At 41.5% G+C, this 21,973-nt stretch overlaps 1 protein-coding gene across 1 annotated transcript in view; it reads left to right on the top strand.

The window, feature by feature from the left end:
* GDPD4 (glycerophosphodiester phosphodiesterase domain containing 4) overlaps positions 1 to 21,973 on the top strand; it is a 1,130,252-nt gene that overhangs the window by 757,984 nt on the left and 350,295 nt on the right. The gene's annotated exons all lie outside the window — the stretch shown is intronic.

The following is a 21,973-nucleotide window of genomic DNA, read 5'->3' as shown; positions in this document are numbered from 1 at the left end:
ACTCTTTAACATATTAATACCACAAGGGTCCATACTTGGACCTTTACTCTTTAACATATTAATACCACAAGGGTCCATACTTGGACCTTTACTCTTTAACATATTAATACCACAAGGGCCCATATTTGGACCTTTACTCTTTAACATATTAATACCACAAGGGTCCATATTTGGGCCTTTACTCTTTAACATATTAATACCACAAGGGTCCATACTTGGACCTTTACTTTTTAACATATTAATACCACAAGGGCCCATACTTGGACCTTTACTCTTTAGCATATTAATACCACAAGGGTCCATACTTGGACCTTTACTCTTTAACATATTAATACCACAAGGGCCCATATTTGGACCTTTACTCTTTAACATATTAATACCACAAGGGTCCATACTTGGACCTTTACTCTTTAACATATTAATACCACAAGGGTCCATACTTGGACCTTTACTCTTTAACATATTAATACCACAAGGGCCCATATTTGGACCTTTACTCTTTAACATATTAATACCACAAGGGTCCATATTTGGGCCTTTACTCTTTAACATATTAATACCACAAGGGTCCATACTTGGACCTTTAACATATTTACCAATAACCTTCACACTGCTTCTCCTCTTTGCTCTATTATCCAATATGCAGGTGATACTGCCATCATCTCCTCCTCAAATACCCTATAACATCTCCAACAAATAACCCAAGATAACTTCACTGTCACAACTTCTCCTTAATGCCAAAAAAGAAAGCTTCAACTCTTTGCAGCAAAACCCTTCTCACCTGACTCTCAATTTCATGTTTTCTCCCAAAGCACCACAGAAGTTGAAATTGTATCCCATGCTAAACTATTAGGTCTTACCATTGACAACAAACTTACATTTGAACACCATATTCATAATGCCATTAACAAACACCCACTGCAAATTAGGAGCCCTATACAGACATAAACATTTCATGGACAGCACCACCAAGAAAGCTCTTACCAACACTTTCTTGCTCCCTTCCTTATTGTACGGTACCCCCATTTTTACTAACCTGCACTCATCTCTACAAAGTAAGCTGCAGATGTTCTTCGTGTTTCACATTTGGGTTATCCCTGCCAGGGTAGCCCTTGGCCGGCCCGAATACCAGCGGCTTAGTATTTCTGCTTCGGTTGCTGTCGCTTCAGGACTGATTTCAGTTCATCAGTAGTATAAAGTAAGGCAGCCGACTCCATTACATCAGTCTTTCTTGCCACGGAGCCCAAAGCATAAGCAGTTTGCACTAGTGCCGGTTGGCCACTATCTGAGTTTCATCTTCCGAACTGAAGCTGAAGTCTTCTAAAGCTAAGTACCCAATTGGGGATCCTTTTTTCTTGCATTAACTGATGTCAGAAAAAGTTAACAATTGTTTCACCTGTGGAAAGAAAATACCACACCGAGACTTTCATTCTTACTGCGTCACTTGCATAGGCCCAAACCACGATGTCCCCCACTGTCACTTCTGTGCTTTGTTCAATGCCAGAACTATACATTGTCGGGCCCATATTGTAGCTAGATATTTTTACTTACAGTTCTCGAATTCCGATATGGCTTTCGTAAGCCATCCGACATCAGATCTTCCGAAAAAACATAAAGATAAAGACAGAGACAGACTGCACAGGTCCAAACCTACAGATGACACTCCTGTTAAGCTAATCATCCCTCTGGTCCTCCAGTGAGGCACTTTCGCAGCCCCTGATGCCCACTTCTGTGGATTTGCAGGCCACTACCGAGACCCTTTCAGAGTCTGCTATGCCACAAAACTCTTCTGACTAAGAATCCTGTGGTCGTCTCTACCTTGGATGAGTCTGGAGCCGCTGAGCAGGCACCGACATCCAAGGAAGTCCTTCACACTACCGATTCTCGACACAAACCGACGACTTCTTTCACGACTACCATTCTTTCGAAAACTACCGAGTTTCTTAGGCTCAGGGTACGAACCACACCCAAGAAACTGACAACCCAATCTCAGGCACTTGCTTCCTTGGCTCAGTCTCAAATGCTTAAAATGGTGGAAGACTTTATCATGCTGATCAGGGGAAGCCAAGCTACCCCTTCCAAAAGAAAAAGAGGTCTGTCCCCTGTAATTTTCTCTGAACAAGAGTCTAATGACTCTGATGCATCTGAATATGAAGACATGCAACCCCTCTCTGCTTATGAGGATTCTGATGCAGAGAATTCCATTCTTTCAGCCTCTCCTTTATAGGATTTTTCCTTTGGGGAAACCCTGCATACCTTAAGGGAGCATTTCCAATGGGAAAGTCAGGACTACCCTCAGTCTAAAAAGAGACACAGAGAATTCTTAGATCTTCCACAGCAAAAACCCTTGACCATTCCCCCAGTCCTGGATGTTGTGGAGGAAGTTTTCCTGGAATCCAGTTTCACTCCTGACACCCTCCCTCCTGCACCCAGAAAACCAGAAAGGTATTACAGAGTCCCTGACTCACACAAATTTCTTTTTAAAAATCCAACTGCTGACCCTGAGGTAATTTCTCAAGGGCCTGAAGGAATTAAAGCAACCTCTGCTAAGAATCACACCCACTCAGATAGGGATTCCCGAGCACAAGACAGATGGGGTAAAAAAGTATACATCTCAGCTACTCTTGCTATCAGAGCACTAAATTGTCAGTTCCATATGATAAACTTTCAGTAACATACCCTGGAACTCTTCAAACAAATAAATGTCTTCCTTTCCTGCTTGTGCAGAATCTAAAGAGTTACAAGAGTTAATGCATTCTGCAAGTCAAGTAACTAAACACACCTTGCACTGTGGTTTTAATGCCCTAGAAGCTTCTTGCAGGGCAGCAGTCACTGGTTCTGTCCTTAGAAGGCATGCATGGCTTAAGGAACAGCCCTTGTCAGACCATGTTAAATCTAAATTGTTGGATGTCCCCTTGCACAAAGACAACTTATTTGGCACTAAGGCAGAAGCTGTCTTAAAAAAGATCGAAGAAAAAGCAAAATCTATGCACCCAGGTTCAGCAGGCATTGTCCCTCTAAGCACTGGTCCTTTCCTGCTCCCACCAGGTCAGTCCAGCCCAGACCCTGGGGAACCAGACCCCCCCCCCCCGACAGCAACCACAGAAAATGTAGAGATCTAAGTAGTGGACTACCTCCACTTCAAAATCAGGGAGTTCTAAGCCACCCCCTTATGGTAAGAACTGACAATGACTCTCCTCCCCCACCCCCATCCCTCTGCCCACCTTCACTTACACCCAGGAGAAAAATTCTCCTTTCACGTAAGCACCTGGGCCACCATTACCAACGACCGCTGGGTTCTCAACATAGTGTCCCAGGGATACAAATTTTCTTTCCACACCGTTCCATCTCCAAAAGGGTTCCCAGATCTACCTCCAAACCAGTGAGCAGAGGTGCAAAAGCAAGTCATTTCCCTGCTATCTATGAGGGCAGTAGAGCATGTTCCTGTAGAACAGAAAGACCAAGGTTTCTACTCCATACTTTTTCTGGTACCCAAAAAAGAAGGCAGCTGGTGTCCCATCCTCAATCTATCCATTCTAAACACCTTCCTGGTGATCCCAATGCTCACCCTCCAGCAGCTGCTACACATGCTGTCCAAGGATGCTTGGCTAGCCACCCTGGATCTAAGAGGCCTACCTCCACATTCCTATCAGGGAATCATGCAAGAAATATCTCCATTTCAGGGCAGGATCTCAACACTTTCAGTTCTCTGCGCTTCCCTTTGGCTTATCTACTGCTTCCAGAGTTTTCTCAAAATGTCTGGCTCCTGCCATTGCCTTTTGCAGACAAAGGAATGTCCAGATTTCCCCATACTTAGACAACTGCCTAATTCAGGCAGACAGCCAGGAAAAGCTGCTCAAGCACGTGGCCTTTGTAAAGTCCCTACTAAACTCCCTAGGGTACACAATCAACGAAAAGAGATCCAAACAGGTACCCACCCAAAGGATTATATTCCTGGGAGGAAGCCTGGACACAGCATCCAGATGGCATTCCTTACACCAGAAAAGAAAACTGTCCTGACAGCCTACTTCTCTCAACTAGCCACCAGACCTCAGCTATCTGCAAGGAAAATCCTGCAAGCCCTGGGGTTCATGGTATCTTGCAGTCTACTCATTCCATATGCCAGACTGCATATGAGGAAACTTCAATGGTACCTAAAAAGCCTTTGGTGTCAACACTGTCAAGATCTGGATACTCTTACCTGTAATACCTTGCCTCAGAAAAGATTCAGCATGCTCCCACAACAAGGGACTACCTTTCGCACCACCCCCCGCTGCCCAGACCCTCACCACAGATGCATCAGACTATGCCTGGGGTGCACACCTGGATGGCAGATGCATACAGGGCCAATGGAGCCCACAGCAAATCCATCTGCACATCAACCAAAAAGAGATGATAGCTGTCCAGTATGCCTTGATAGCTTTCAAGCCCCTTCTCTCCCCAGGGGCTCTTCTGATGAAAACAGACAACACCACTGTGTTGTGGTATATCAACAAGCAGTGAGGGACTCACTCATATCCTCTATGCAGGCTGGCCATGACCCTTTGGCACACAGCCTCTGCCATGCAACTCCACCTGTTAGCAAAATTTCTACCAGGTTCTCTCAACTTTCTGGCAGACCACTTAAGCAGAAATCTTCTGGACCCACATGAGTGGCAGCTCAACAGAAGAACCTTCACCCTAATAACTCAGAAATGGGGCACCCCGAAGGTTGCCCTCTTTGCCTCCCACACCAACCATAAGTTCAGCAAGTTTTGCACCAGGGAGCATCACTGCATGGCTTGGAAAGTGGATGTCCTGTCCTTCCCCTGGGTCAATCTATTGGTCTATGACTTTCCTCCACTACCTCTCATCCCCAGGGTACTGCTCAAAATTAAGGAGGAAAAACCAAGGACAATTCTTACAGCTCCAGACTGGCCTTGCCAGCACTAGTACCCCTTGCTGCGCAGCCTGTCCTCACTGCCACCATGGCATCTCCCTCAGATTCCAAACCTCCTGACCCAGAGGGAAGGAGAATTCATGCATCCCCAATTGCAGACACTCACTGTGGAAGCTTGGCTTATTCCCTAACCCCCAATCAATCTGCCAACCTCAGCAAACAGGTTCTAGATGTTATACATGAGGCCAGATGCCCTAGCACTAGAACGTCTTATGCTGACAAATGGAAAAGGTTCTGCACCTGGATTCAGGCTAAGGGAGCCAATATGGCACAGCCCTCCCTCCCTCCCTCTCATCCTGGATTTCTTAGCTGACCTGCTACACAGTGGCCTCTCTTTTTCCTCTATTAAAATTCATGCCTCTGCTATCTCTGCTCATTTTCCCACTGAGCAGCCCCTTTTCTCACACTCTTTGATCAAACAGTTCCTAAGAGGAGCTAGCAACTTGAGGCCACATAAAAGAGCACCAACCCCAGCTTGGGACCTTAACTTTGTGTTGGAAAAGCTCACCCTGCCCCATTTGAACCAGCCTCTTCAGCAAAGCTAAAAGTTCTCTCCTGGAAGACAGCTTTCCTTCTGGCCATCACTTCAACCAGAAGGGTCTCTGAGCTGCAAGCACTCATGGCTGTGGAACCCTTCATCATCTTCCATGCTGACAGGGTATCCCTTAGGACTAACCCATCCTTCATGCCCAAGGTGGTGTCCAGTGTGGCTGTGAACCAGTCTATTAATTTACCCACCTTTTTTCCTAAACCACAGAACAAGGGGGAAAGGATCATGCACTCTCTAGATGTGCACAGACAGCTCAGATTCTATCTAGACAGGACTAAATCCTTCAGAATGTCTGATCAATTGCTGGTTAGCTTTGCTGCAGGAGGAGAGGGCAAAACCATCTCCAAACAAACCATTTCCAAATGGATAGCACACTGCATCCATTTCTGCTACAATCAACACAGAAAGCCTCCCTCCAAGGGGCTCAGGACTCACTCCACCAGAGCAGCCTCCACCTCTGCAGCTTTCCTCAGAGGAGTCCCCACCAGGGACATCCTGGAGGCTGCCACCTGGACATCTGTTCACACCTTTACCAAACATTACCACCTACCTATATCCCCCAAATCTAGGCAGTGTTTGCCTCTGCAGTCTTGCAGGTCATCCTAGCCAGCCCCTAGTTTCCTTGACTGCCTCCACCCATTTCCTCATCTTTGGGAATCAACCAAAATGTGATGACTGAAATAGTGAAACACGAAGAACATAGTACAGTTGTGTACACTTACCGTAAATGTAAATGTTCGAGTGTATTCACTGTTGCAGTCCTAGTTACCCTCCCTCCATCCCCTTATTCTTTCTTCTCTTTCCTTACAAGGAACATATTAGTATTTACTTTCTACTAGTGGAATTCTTCCACCAGAACGTGGCTCCCACTTTGGGGCACCTGACAGGTTAGGGCAAGAAAACCTGATGTAATGGCATCGGCTGCCTTACTTTATACTACTGACGACCTGACGTCAGTCCTGAAGTGACAGCAACTGATGCAGAAATACTAAGCCTCTGGTATTTGGGCAGGCCGAGAGCTACCCTGGCAGGGATAACCCAAATGTGATGACTGCAACAGTGAATACTCTCAAACATCTACATTATGGTAAGTGTACACAACTGTACTTTCTTCTACCATAAATCGCCAAATTTGCCACAGGCAGCTCATACCAATCACATCACTGCCAAGCCTTAAATGAATTAAACTGGCTGCAGTATCACTTCACCTTAACCTCCTTCTACTGTCCATAGCACATAAAATTGTCTAGAATACAAACAACTGGCCTGCCCTCAAGAACAGTTTAATACCCTTTAGCCCCACCAGAACCTTTCACTCTGAAAATAAACAACTCATAACTGTCCATGTAACAAACAAAAGAGCCGGACACTATCTTTACTCATACACTGTCGCTAAAGTATGGAACTCGCTTCCAACAAGCATAAACACCATTAGCTGATTCAACAAATTTAAACTCACCCTAAAGAATCACCTACTAAATACTAAAATCTGCCCCTGCATCTGTCCAAATAGATAAACATCCTACTATCCTTCAGCCTTCCTCTAGCTTACCCCAATCTTTACCCATCAAAACCAGTAAGAAACTCTTTTTGATCTATAAGTTGCTTTAAACAGCTCTGTTCTTACTATAAATCTCACTAACCATAACTATCATTCTGATCCCTCACCCCTTTAAAGCTACCCACTAGTGATTCACGTGGGTTTGCTCCGGGTGCTTCGGTTTCCTCCCACATCCCAAAGACATGCTATAGATGGATTGGACAGTGTAAATTGTCCCTAGGTGTGAGTGCGTGCATGTGTGTGCCTTCTGTGGAAGGTTGGGTGCTGGGTTGACAACTCGACACCATAAAACACCACTGCCAATCATGAACAGATGGGTGATCCGCTGTGGCGACCCTTAACCGGGAAAAGCCAAAAGAAGAAGAAGAAAATATGTATATATGTATATATATATATATATATATATATATATATATATATATATATATTGTAAATCACTCTTTATATCTGATATTGTACCTTCCACAATTTATTAGTCTGTTTCTCATTTTTGTTATATTGGACTGTTGTACTGTAATTTCTGTAAATTCTGTAAATACTTGCAAAATGCTGTGTAGTCATAATGTGTTTGTGCTGAAAATGGGCTGCTGTCCCAGTCAGACTTTCTTGGTCAATAAATAAATAAATAAATAAAGATCACACTAGCATTTTCCATTACCCTGTACATGCATTATGCATATAGGTCTCATCATAGCTCTTTTATTTTATTCTTGTCTGTTAGAACACGGCCATACACTTTTCAATGCTGATCAACCTATTTATTTTAATTATTTTGTATATCTTATTGTAGAGCCCTACCTAGGAGGTAAGAGCTGGGGAAAAAAAGTATCAGTAGTCTCAAGGCTCAAAAGACAAACCCACCTCCATAGGTATCACAAGGGATAAGAAACTAAGAGTGATGCTACTCAACGCCAGAAGTCTAAACCTCAAGATGCACACACTCGAAACTCTCCTTAGCATGGAGAACATCGATATCTGTGCAGTAACAGAAACCTGGTTCAAGGCTCCTGAGAGCACCCCAGCACTACCAGGTTATACCTCATACCATGCTTTTCGGCCCCAAAACTTGGACAAAACCACAAAAGGAGGGGAGTATCAATATTCGTCAAAGATACCCACACCTCCAGGTTGGTGGCACAGCACGAAGCATCATAGACTATCCATGTGCAACTAACAGTGGGTAAAACTGCCTTCCAGTTTATAGCCTGCTACAGACCACCCTCCCAAACCCAGGAACCCCACTTGGCCTTCCTATGAACACTGGAAAATATGAAGGTCTCTCCAAACACCATTATATTGGGCGACTTCAACTACCCAAACATAGACTGGGAGCATTACTCTAGCTCCAACACCCTAGCCCAAAGGTTCCTAGAATTTATAAACTCAAATGCTATTGAACAACTTGTTACCACTCCCACAAGAGGGGAAAACATACTGGACCTGATCATCACCAACATGGGGACTCTATGCTCCAGACCAGAAGTGTATCCCTCATTGGTAAGATCAGACCATAAACTAATCTCACTGGATATTCACATCCCGACTCCATCCTCTGCCCTGAAAACCACAGTGAAAAACTTCTCTAAAGCAAATTTCACACTCCTCAAAACTGAGGTGGAATCCTTCAAAGCCCCCGGGCCTGTGGAAAATACGGCCAGACCGCAGAATCCTTTATAAACGCATTCTATGAACACCTTCAGGAATGCATGGATCATGCAATCCCAAATAAAACCAAGTCCCAATTCTCCAAAGGCAGACGTCCTGTCTGGTGGACCCCAGCCATAAACAAACTATACAATAGAAGGAGGAAGCTACTACATGATAGAGCAAAATCCCAAAAAGGGAAGGCATCTCTGATCAGTATTAGCAAAAAACTACGGACACTCATAAAATCGTCTAAGGCCAGCTTTGAGAGAAAAATTGCACAGGACACTAAGGATAATCACAAGGCTTTCTTTAGTTATGTAAGGAACCTGGGTGGGAATTCCCAGATATGCTCAGAATTAGTCCAAAATGACAAAAAATACACCGAACCCACAGGCATTGCCAACATCCTAGCTGACAGGTTCAGAGCAGACTTCTCCCCCCCTCCCCACCAAAAGGGCAAATATCTATCCCAGCAGAGTGCTGCCCCCCTGACATCTCAGATGCTCAAGTAAGAGCTGCCCTCTCCAAAGCAAAAAACACAGCATCAATGGGACCAGACGGTGTCCTGGGCTGTGTCCTACATGAACTCCAAGAAGAGCTAAACCCAAACATAAAACTACTGTTCAATCTCAGCCTTACTACAGGATATGTACCCAAAGAATGGCGTACAGCAACAGTGGTCCCTCTCCACAAAGGTGGTGCCTCAACGTATCCTGGAAACTATCTATCTGACTAGCTTGGTCTGCAAAGCTATGGAAAGGATCATCATGGACCTCATAAATAAAGATATTGGGGACCTACAGACACTGGATCCTACCCAGTTCGGCTTTGTTAAGGGCAGATCCTGCCTCTTAAACCTGGTTGATTTCTTTGAAACAGTCACCAAGGCCATTGACGAGGGGAAGGTGGTCCACACAGCCTACCTGGACCTCGCAAAAGCCTTCGATACAATACCCCACTCAGGCATTATAGATAAGCTCACCAGCTTAAATATAAACCCCTATGTCACTAGATGGGTTGCAAACTGGCTCAAGGACAGAACCCACATGGTTAGAATTGCTGGAGCCATGTCAGACTCCAAACCAGTTACAAGTGGTGTCCCACAAGGCTCAGTCCTGGGACCTCTCTTGGTTCGGTATATATTTCTCAGAGGTACAGGCCAACACGGAAGGACTGTGGCTGATCAAGTTGCAGTTGACTGCAAACTGGGCACCATAATCGACCCTTCAGCTGACACAAGCATCCTCCAAAAGGGCCTCATAGAAACAGACAACTGGTGCCAGAGTCATGGCCTCAAGCTAAACGCCAAAAAGTGTATAGTCATCCCCTTTGGCAAAAACAAAGTGCCCACAAATTACCACATAGGTGGTAATCCATTAAGTACAGAAGAAGTAATTAGAGACCTGGGGACCCAAGTTGATAGCAATCTCTCATTTGACAACCACATGGCCAAAGTGGTTAGAAAAACATTTTATATAGCCTACCTAATCATGAAGGGATTCACATCTAGTTCAGGGGAGGTCATCGTGCCTCTTTACTCATCCCTCATCAGGCCCATAATTGAGTACAGTGCCCCTTTTGGGATGTACCTTACCAGACACCTGCAGCAACTGGAAAGACCCCAAAAGTACCTCACCAAGAGGATCAAAGGGCTCAAACAGATGCCATATGCTGCCCGGTTAAAGAAACTCCAGCTCTACTCAGTGGCATACCGCCTGCTCAGAGGCGATCTGTGCCTGACGTATAAAGCCATGTCCAACCCGGAATTAATGGGCATGCTGCACCTCAGAAAATCCAAATCCCATTGAGCTACGCGCTCGAGAGACTTGAACCTCAGCACTGAAATAAATAGGACATGCTGGAGGGACAGATTCATAACCCAGAGGCTCCCTTCACTCTGGAATAAAATCCCAGTCCAGGTTAGGCAGAGTCCCTCATTGACGTAGGTTTACCCCGGGTATCACTTCTGTGTCACTGTTAGACAGAGGCACAGTATACTAACCTCGAAAAAGGGCATAGCAAAATTAATTTAAAATGGGTGGCAAAAGCCAAACACACTCTGGCTAGGCTTATAAATGCCCTAGGGCAGATAGCCTAGTATGAACCTATGAACCTATGAAGTAGATTGGTTTGTGACAGCCCACATCTGAGGAAGTGCTAGAAATGAAAACGAAGTGTTGAATACATTTATGTGTTTTGTTGTTTTGTGGCTTTTACTATTAAATGGAAGTCTGCCTACATTTCTCTCCGTGGCTTTATTGTTTCGCTGAACAGTGGCATCCAGGTTCATTCTTTGGTTTATTTATTCCCAGATAGACCATTTATTGTTATGAAAATTACTTCTTCCATCTTTTAATGATCCAACCTCTAGGTCTTTTATTTCTTTTACAATAATCAGTAAGTCATTTACGCATGGTTTAATCTTTGATTTCTACTTTTGTGAAATTGCCTTTTTGGCCACAAGTAACATTTAACATAATAAGGCCTTACTGTGCCATGACAATTCTAAACCAAGACACCAACTCAATAGGATAATCTGCTTAGTTAATATAACATGTTCCCCTCAACATCTGTGTCAGGATATTCTGTAGGGAGTCCTTAAACTCAGTTTACACCACACATTCTTAGAAAATATGTTCCCATTCTTCTCTCTCATTCTCTTCACATGTCTAACATCTGCTCTCCACTTTAGGGAACATCCTCTGCAGTTTACATACAGTATAAAAGTATCTGTGTAAACTTTCCCATACAAATATCCTAGAGACTTTACGTATTTCCTGTCATTGTACTTTTCTAATTTGTCCTTGTAGTCGTTCCCCAAATCTTTTTAATTTTCTCAGATTGGTTTGTTTTTATTATCATCATGTAGTATTTTACTAATTATCCCTTTCTTGGTAGTGTCGTCTGTTCTTGATCCCACTAAGAGCCTTACCAGAGCTGGGTCTTTCACTTAGTACTCCCTACCTTTTCATTTTGTTCTATATTCTGCAAACAGTTTTTGATATGGAATGCATTCTCTAACCTGTAATTAAAACACATGCTTGGCGTCTTCCCGCTCTATTACTTTTCCCTTTTTATTTCTTGCCTGTTTTTGTACCCTTTGCTGTGTACCCAGTGGTGAAGTTTCCTCTCTCCACTCTCTCATTATTTTAGTCTTTATAAATAAATACACATAGACACACACACACACACACACACACACACACACACACACACACACACACACACACACACACACACACACATGCGCGCGCGCGCGCGCAGATATATATATTTTGAAACTTCAAACCGTTTAAGTGGAGATCGCCGTACAGTGCAGAAAGGTTGCCCTTTACTCCCCTGATATAGTTGTCATTACTGAAACATGGCTTAAGCCTCACATTAAATCTGAAGAATTTCTTCATAGTGGTCATGGCATCCTCAGAACTGACAGAGTTTATAGACGTGGAGGCGGGATTGCCATTTTGTGTAAAGATAATCTTAATTTGGTACAACTCAACTCTACCCCACCTGATATCCCTAACTTGGAAATGTCAGTAGCACGCCTAGATTTAAATAATCGTAAGTCCATTATCTTTATAGCGATCTTCCTGCCCCCTACTAAAAACCTCCAATATATTGAAAACATCATTGAATGGGCCTCTACAAACTTTAGTCATGGAACCATAATACTTGGAGATTTTAACCTTGACTGGACCACCTGCTCTTCCAATCCCCCAACAAATTTTGTTAACCTTTACAATTCTTGTCAAAAAATTAACCAACCCACATGCATTGATAAACACACCAAGAGACAATCCATTCTTGACTGGATTTCAACTAGCAAGTCCAATATTAACTACGATGCTGGGTGTCTCCCAGACACACTAAGCGATCACTTCCCTACATACTTGATGATCAGAAAATATTTACACAATCCCTATAATATTTCATTTCATTATATTCACAATAAAACAACATTTCTCTCCGACCATATTTAACTCTCGACTTCCACAATATGACTGGACACCTCTGAAAACTCTTCCACTTGACAGTGCAGTTCAGTATTTCAATACTTCTTTCCTACAAATATTTAATGATCTAGCCCCAATCAGAAAAATCTGTACCAAATCCAAACAGCTTCCCTGGCTGTCAAAAGACACAATTCTTCTACTAAAACAAAGAGATAGAGCCTGGTCTCTCTATCAAAATAGTAGAAACAAAGAGGATCTCAGTACCTACCAACAACTTAGGAATCAAACTAAAAAACTAATTAAACAAGACAAAAAAACTAATTTCAAGCAAGTCAGCTAAAATACCAGAATAATCCCAAAAGATTCTGGCAAACAATTAATCTCCTTCTCAACCCAAGAAAACCCACTACTCCAGCCCCATCTCTGACCAACCAAAATGACTGCATAGCCACCCAATTTAACTCCCACTATATTAACTCTATAACCTCTCTACTCAACAAAACCCCTAATACACCTCTGACCATACCTCAAACATTCAACAACAATTCTACCCTTCTCTATTTCAAACCAGTCCAGACAAGCTATGTTAAAACTCTTCTTTCCAAATTAAAACCTTGCACATTAGCTGCAGACCAGCTACCTGGTGACTGTCTACAACTAGCCACTGCTTCCATCACTCACCCTATATCTATTCTCATCAAACACTCTATCTCTGAACAGTATGTACCATTCCTCTGGAAAATGTCTCACATAATACCCTTACATAAAGGCGATCCCTCTACTGATATATCCAACTATAGACCCATAGCCATTCTGTCTCCACTTGCTAAAATCTTAGAAAAATGTATACACAAATAGATCTTAGACCATTTCCTGTCAAATAATATATTATTTAATGCACAGCATGGCTTCTGGCCCAGGCATAGTACCAGTACAGCTCTAATCAGCTTTACTAATACTGTAAATCAACTCAAAAACAAAAACGAACTAGTCTCTGCTACCTTCATAGACATGTCAAAAGCATTTGACACTGTATCACATCAAATAGTTCTTAACAAACTAGCTTTCTATCACTCCATCCCTGAAGCCCTAAAGTGGTTTCATAGCTACCTGTCTGATAGGAAACAAGCCACTTTATGGAACAATAAAATCTCCCACCAGCTCCCTATAAGTGTAGGAGTCCCACAATGTCTGATCCTCAGCCCACTTTTATTCACAATTTTTACTAATGACCTTAACACTACTGCTAACTAAGCCTCAGTTGTACAATATGTTGATAATGCTTCCCTGATCTGCTCTGCCTCCCCTATCAAAGAACTCCAAAAAAAACTCAGGCAGCCCTCCACAATATTGAAAATTACCTAACAGTCGTTAACGTATACTTAACCCCAAATAAAACAAGTTTATGGTCTTCCACCATACCTCAACATCTAACAACCTATGCCTGTCTATATTTCCTCTTCCAATGGCACTAAAATAGAGCCCATTGAACATACAAAATGTCTCAGTGTCACAACTGATAGGTGGATTTAAGTTGACAAACACCTTGCATTAACAATTAAAAAGGTTCATGCCAAACTGGGTTCACTGTATAGGGCTAAAACATATTTCACTGAGCATGCCAGACTTGCAACAGCTCAAACCCATCTATTATCTTCCCTTAGTTGCTACTCTCAAATATTTACCAATCTTCGCAAATCTGACCTAAATAGTCTTGAATCTTGCTATAACAAAATTGCCAAATTTGCCATTAATCAGTCTCAAAGATCTCACCATTGTACTGCCCTTCTCCAGCTAAATTGGTTAGAGCTGCCTCATCTTCTTACCCTAAACCAGCTACTAACTGCTCATACAATCGGGTCTATATTAGAACATCCAAAGTTTAACAGTTCAAATCACTAAAGGTCGACCTTTAGTGATCGAACTGTAAAAACTTTGAATGTTCTTAAAAATAAATTAAAACAAAAAAAAAAAAAAAAGAAAATCTAAAGGGTGTAGTCAGGGGGCAAGCCTCCCTGCACCCCCCCCGCTACTTAAATATACCAACTCCGAGTCCGCACTACATTGAAGTAAATGGAAATCTCCACTTACGGAGATTTCCTTTTACCCATTCGATGTTCTGCACTTTCGCTATTCTCGTGTTGACAATGTTGGATTCGAGATTGTCAGCTTTCGAGAATCTAATATAGACCCCATACAGTCTTATACAAACCTGACAACTGCCTAGCTGTATCTGATTTGTCCAACCCTACAGTAACCTAACTTCCCTTAGGTCTGCTGATAAAATATTGTTGAAGGTTAATAAAGTACAAAACTCTCACGGCATCTCCTTGTACTCCCATATCATTGTCAAACAGCTGAACTCTCTACCATAACATATTTTGTCCACCAATGATACACATACATTTAAACATACCCTAAAGGAATATTTCTCCAAACATAAGCTTTGCTCCTGTTCTCACCCAGGCTAAATACTTTAATCCCTAAATGTCTAACTCCTTTCTTTACACCACCCTTTCTCAATATCTCCTGGCTATTTAAGCCATCTTAGTTCGTGTCATGTTATCCTAAAAAAAAAAATTCTTCTGTTTTATATGGCACAACTGTTTATATTGTTTTATATGACTACCATTGTTACTTTGTTTTTAGACACCATGTTAAGAACCTTGCAATTGAATTTCTGTTTATATTAATTTATGCGTGCTAATCATTTTAATAGTCTATCTACCATTGTTACTTTGTTTTTACACACCATGTGAAGAACCTTGCAATTGAATTTCTATTTGTATTAATTTATGCATTCTAGTCATTGTAATAGTCATATGTCAAATGTAAAATCTAGGCAATCTTCCTTGGAGCTTTTCTCCCAGGACCTCTGCTGAAAACTGGCTACTGGCCCAGTCAGACACTACCTGGTTAACAAATGAAAATAAATAATATTTACTGCTTTCCTTGCTGTGGTGTGATCTCGGTCTTGGTATATTTAATTAGCAGGGGATATGGGGGGGTACCTCCCTGCAAAAATGTAAAAGATTTTTTTGTTTTTATTTATTTTTTTTTTATTTACATTTCGAAGTTTCAAAACTTCAATCTTATGGTGTTTTGAAACTTCAAAATTTAGAAGTAGACCTATATATATATATATATATATATATATATATATATATATATATATATATATATATATATATATTTATCTCTGATCCATCATATCCTCTCATTATTAGCTCTATTATACTGTCTGGAATTTTGGGTCTATATGACATAGTAGAAGTGTCAAAACTTCGACTACGTAAATATCGAACCCAAAAGTTCGAAAACTTAAAACTCCGAAAATTCATAACAGTGATTTTTTTCCCAGGGAAAAAAATCACTATTCTGGTACAAAACGTGGAAACACATGAACACTACATGCTGTTTCTAATGTGGGGGGCTTCGCCCCATACCCCCCCAATGTGGGTGGGCTGTGGCCCCCACACCCTCCCTACTTAAATATACCAACTCCGAGATTGCACCACAGTGGAGGAAATGGCAAAGCAGTGGAAACAGCCCACCAAAATCTTTCCCTGGGAAAGAATTCGATGTTCCGCAGCTTCGTTATTTTTAGACTTCAAACTTCCCAGTTCGAAGTTTCGGCATTCGGACATTTGAGCATTTGGACATATGATATAAACCCAGAATTTTAACTAATTTATCATTTTTGTTTACTGAAGTAGAGCACTTATTAAATTTGACCATTTGTAGGCCCAGCCTGGGTTATATACTTAATAACAGTAGTAGCATTAAAGATATAACTGAATTATACAGTATAATGACAAAACTTCATGGTATTGAAATGCAAATGTTGACATTGTCCTACTCATGAATTTCCAGCAAGCCCTCTCAAATGCTTTGTATCTAATCTAATCAAAAGTAAGAGTATTTTAATATTCTGATTCCTGCTGAATCTTTATTTTTCTGCTAATATTATTAAATGTCTCCCTTCCACAGTGATATTGCTCACATCTCTTAGCATTGGTAACATTTTTGTCATTCTCATAGTTAATATAAACATAAGCGTTTTGTAATTATGATTTAGAATCATAATTGGTATATATGAAGCAGGATACTTGACGTACCATTCTGGAGATTTCCCTGCTGCATGGTATCGCATTTTTTATTTCTTCTAAATCTGTCATGACTGTTATTTGCTGAGCTTCCATTCCACCAACATTTGGAGTATCTGATGTTTCCAGAAATGGTTACAAATGTGTCTCTTCTTGATTTCTGTACAACCCCCTGCACTATATAGGTGTTCATAAAATTGTCAAAATATCTCCATTATTGTAGGGTCCCTGTGTTTTGCCACAGCCCTTTCATAAGTTCATAGGGTCATAGATAAGTACTATGCAATCAGTCTGCAGACTATTAGAGCCTATGAATGAGGTGCTTTTAGCCTAGCCAAAAACCCTTATTCAAGAGCATTTTCCTGCCATAAGGAAGGCAAGACAAGGTAGACTGGGGGAAGGTTTGATTTGGCCCATCTAAATATCTAGGTTTACCTAGAAGACGGCAAGGGTGCTACTCTGCCTGACATGCAGTGGAAGTTTGTTCCAGAGGTGAGGGATGTATTGGGATATGAATCTATCATGCCAGTATTACTTATGTATCTGCTGATGAATGTTTAATTCCTTTAACTGAGTATTTAAGATACCATTTGTTCTGTCACAGAATAGAAAGTCAAACAGGGTTGAATCTTTCATGGCTGAAAAAGCTAGATACAGATATCCATGGAAGAATCTCTAAGAGATAGTTGGCAGTCTGTCTTGATAGCTGTGAGGCTACAGATCTTTTTATTTATGAATCTCTGAGGTCTTTCAAGCCAAATTATATATTTAGACAAATGCATTCCATAAGATATACTATATTCAATTATGGTTCTGATGAGACACAAGTAAAGAGGAATTAAGACTTCTCTGGATCTAGTGGAGATGCCTGTGGAAATTAGATGATCTGGACAGAAGGCTGTCTAAACTACTGCAGAGATATTTTGGTTAAACAATAAAGAATTATCAACAAGAGTGCCTATGTCCCTTACAATTTTTATTTTATTTTTATTTATTTATCATTTTGTTGACCGGGAAAGTCTGACTAGGCTCCACAGAGCCTGTTTTCAGCAGAGGCCCGGGGAGAAATGCTCCAGATGCATGTCTTTGGAACAAAGACTTTACAACAATGTCTGACTGGAGGAGCGTGTCACCTGTATGGATTTGAAAGTGTTTTTTTTACCCAAATGAACTAGCCTCATATTTAGAGCTATGGAGCATATTATTTCATACATCGTTAATTGGGACACTGAAAATCTTTTAAGCCTAGACCCTCATTAATTGGGACAATGAAAATCTCTTAAGTCTGGACCCTAATCAATTCACAATTCACCTAAATGGTATATGTTTTCACATTTAATTTGGATCCAGTGTCCTTGCACCAGTTATTACAATGGTCTAATCCACGTTGGAGCATTTTTAAGTCAGTGGAAGATTTTATAACAGCATCAATTTACAGTCATCTGCAAACTTAGATAATCATAGGCTAGGAGTGCTGACATGAAGGTCTGAGAAATAGATGCCAAATAGAACAAAGACAAACACTGAGAAAAGCCTTGCCCAGATCCAAATATGCTGTATGTAGTACAATAACTGTTATCGACTACTTTGGTTACTTTTTTCAAAGAAATTAATGAAGCTAAAGAAGCAGAACTTTTCTTTGGAAAATCGGAATAGATGAGGATCCAGAGTTAAGAGGTAATAAGCGCCGTAGTTTTAGCTATGAGGCTAATGATGTTAATGGGCCTGTAGTTACCGGGGTCCATGACTGGCCAACCATTGTGTAACAGCATTAAAATGGCTATTTTTCAGGCTCCAGGAATGTAACCAGTGGAGAGGTTTAGATTAAGAAGGTTAAGTAGGGGTTTAGTTAAGCCATATCTGGAACTAATAAATAGGCAACTTGGTGTATTTTATGGGCCCATGGATGAAGTGTTCTTAGATTTTGAGAGGCCTGAGAGAATTTGTTCCATAGTAATTAAAAGGAGTGGCTGATATTGTGGAAACTGTGCAAAAGCAATAACTAGGTGGAGTAAAATTTGCACTAACTTTTCCAGGTAGCTTACAGTGTAGTCATTTTATTAACTGTAGGGCTCATTAGTTTTCTGTTTTTTTATGCTGCTATAAATTCAAATGGTTTGTCCAGAGGTGCTAACTGCTCAGCAGAGGTTAGCAGTGCCCTGCACAGTAGCAAACACTTAGAAAGCAAGTTTTCCCTGTAGAACAGTTCATAAAATCATACCCTATAAAGCAGTAAATATAGAGCAAACACCTTGTGCGCTGACAAGCTTAGAGCAGCTAGTTGGGCAATACCTACAGGTTTTATAGAATTCAGTGCTGTGTAAATGTTAAAGTTAGAATTTAGTACAGTTCAGCATAATCTTCCCAGATAAAGCATACTTAATAGTCTTATAACCCCAGTACCCTACTCCTTGTAGTTCACAAATCAAAGGACAGGACAGTGTGGATATGCAATTTCCTAACTTCTCTGTAGCCAGCTTGGCGGATATGGGCATCTTGAGACAAAGTAGCAATTGTCTCATGTTAACTGACAACCACTTAATCTTTAAAGGAACAGAGACAGTATACGAGAAGTGTACTTACACTATTGGAGGCTAAACTCGTGCATAAAAGCATACATCAGGTTGTGGAAACCACGCACCCAACACTCGCCTCAAATAGCACACATCACCCACATAGGCTAACGTATACTGAGTCACTTAAAAGCAATCTTCCTAAACAACAAAGATTGCCTAGACCTATTGTTGACAAAGCCGTGCCTCAGCAAACCCTAAGGCACTCAGAAAAAACATCACCTAATACCACACATACAGTCACTCTCAATGGAGCCTAAACACAGCTTCTAAGGGAAGTAAACACACCTCCCATGACTCTTATCATAGGGGACTCCATTGTAAGGCATACTAATTAGTTATGAACTATTCCAAGGCAAACTACCTTTTATTAAGTGATGGTTTGTCAAAATTCAATGTCCCTCCAAACCCTGAGAACACAGCAGCCTATGCTGAATTGCTATTAGAAACTCTGTACAACCATGCTAATGTCTGCATAGAGGCTGATGTACCTTCCAGAGGTAAGACAAGAACTAGCTCCAGAAACATACTGCCCTGGTGGTATCCCAAATTAAACAAGATGTACAACAAAAGGAAAAAAAATATGGTTAAAATCAGGAAGGGTGATTTCTGTAAAGGTAAAAAACTCTGTCATCAAACTAAACAGGTAACTAAGAGGGCTAATTAGGTGAAACAAAGCCAATTTTGAGGTTAAGATAGCCTACCCGGTGAAAGATAATCATAAGGCCTTCTTCAGCTTTATTAGAAACCTCAAGGGCAGCACACAGCAATGTGCTGAACTGGTGATTAATGGTGCTACATTCACCGAGCCTGGCGATATAGTGGAACTTTTTATGGACAATTTCAGTCCGAACTTTACCCCCTTCTCACCCCAGCTGTCCCATAAGAAAAACCCTCAAATATCATCAAACATAATCCCCTCCAACTATAACTAGGGAGCATGTACTGGCTGTGCTCAATAAAGCCAAGAACATAGCCTCAGTCAGCCCCAAGTGCCAGTGTACAAAAATAAAGGGGACATTCACAACTGTGGGCTGTACAGAAGTTTGAAACTCCTGTCCCACTGCATGCAAGTGCTGGAGAGGGTAACTGAGAAATTCATATACAGAATAGTAGAATGTAAGCTGGAAGATGAGTAATGAAACAGGTAGCTGAGCAGAAGCTGGAGATGAGAAAATAGTCCACCTGGGTCATCAAAGACTTGGAGAAAGGATATGACAAGGTTCTGAGAAAGTTGATTTGGGCAGATGTTCTTTGTGTTTCACTGTTGCAGTCAATCACACTTGGGTTATCTGCCTGCAGGTAGCCTTCAGTTGACCCGAATACCAGAGACTTAGTATTTTTGCGTCGGTTGCTGTCACTGCAGGACTGACGTCAGGTCATCAGGGGTACATAAACAGGCAGCCAAATCCATTACATCAGTCTTTTTTGCCGAGGAGCCTGAAGCAGAAGCAGTTCACACGAGTGCCGGTCGGCCGCTACCTGATTTTTCGTTTCCGAACAGAATCTTCCTGAAGTTTTCTAAAGCTAAGTACCCCGTTGGGGATCATTTTTCTTGCTCTAACTGATGTCAGAATAAATTAACAATTGTTTCGCCTGTGGAAAGCAAATACCACACTGAGATTTCCATTCTTACTTCATCACCTGTTTAGGCTCAGACCACGTCATACCTCGTTTGTGCTTTGTTTAACAACTGAACTATTCGTCAGTCCCTTATTGTTGCTAAATACTTTCGCTCTCGATCTCTGTATTCCAAAATGGCTTCAGTAAGCCATCTGACTACCAATCTTCTGAAAAAAACATAAGGATAAAGACAGAGACAGACTTCACAGGTCCAAAACTGCCAACGATGCTTCTGTTAAGCTAGTCACCAGTTCACTGGTACTCAGTAAGGCGCTTTTGCAGCCCCTGATGCCCGCTTTGATGGATTCACAGGCCGCTACCGAGACCCGTCTGATATGCCGCGAGACTCTTCTTTGACTACAGAATCTGCAGGTGTCTCTACCTTGGATGGGTCCAGAGCTGCTGTTCAGGCACTGGCTTCTGAGGAAGTTTTTCGCACTACTAATTCTCAACACAAACCGACGACTTCTTTCGCATCTTTTTCATTTTCACAGATTTTTTTTTTTGTTGGTATTTAAGCAGCACATCTGCCAGACGATAATCAAATTTCCCTCAGATGTATATTTTACTGGCTTTTTTAACACTTTTTCAGTTTTCACAATGGAAGAGCTCTAGCTGTTGTCAGTAAAGTCAACCACCATCTTGGCAGTACACTGTTCACACACTTTTGTATCTTAGAAGAATAATCTGGAAAAAAGTTGCCCCTGTATGGAGTTCATAGGAAACGACTGGTATCCTGCATAGTCTTCATAGGGAGAGATCAGTAAACCCCCACCATAACTTGTTTACCCTACCCATTCAGTTGCAACCCCCCCAACATAACTTGTTTGCCCTACCCATTCAGTTACTTATAGACTGATATTTTATGCTTTCAAGTTTATCTGTTATGTTCTTTTTAGGTTCATAGGTACTTACCAGACTGTTGATCCGTGAGGATCTTTGGAAGCCTAGCCATGCATTTCCATGACAGTTTTTAGCCCTTATATTTTGAAGTATGAATAACCCAGAGATGAGCAAACAT

The sequence above is a fragment of the Protopterus annectens genome, chromosome 5.part1, assembly GCF_019279795.1.
Source record: "Protopterus annectens isolate FY-2018-M chromosome 5.part1, PAN1.0, whole genome shotgun sequence".
NCBI lineage: Eukaryota > Metazoa > Chordata > Ceratodontiformes > Protopteridae > Protopterus > Protopterus annectens.
This window is presented reverse-complemented; position numbering and strand designations above follow the sequence as displayed.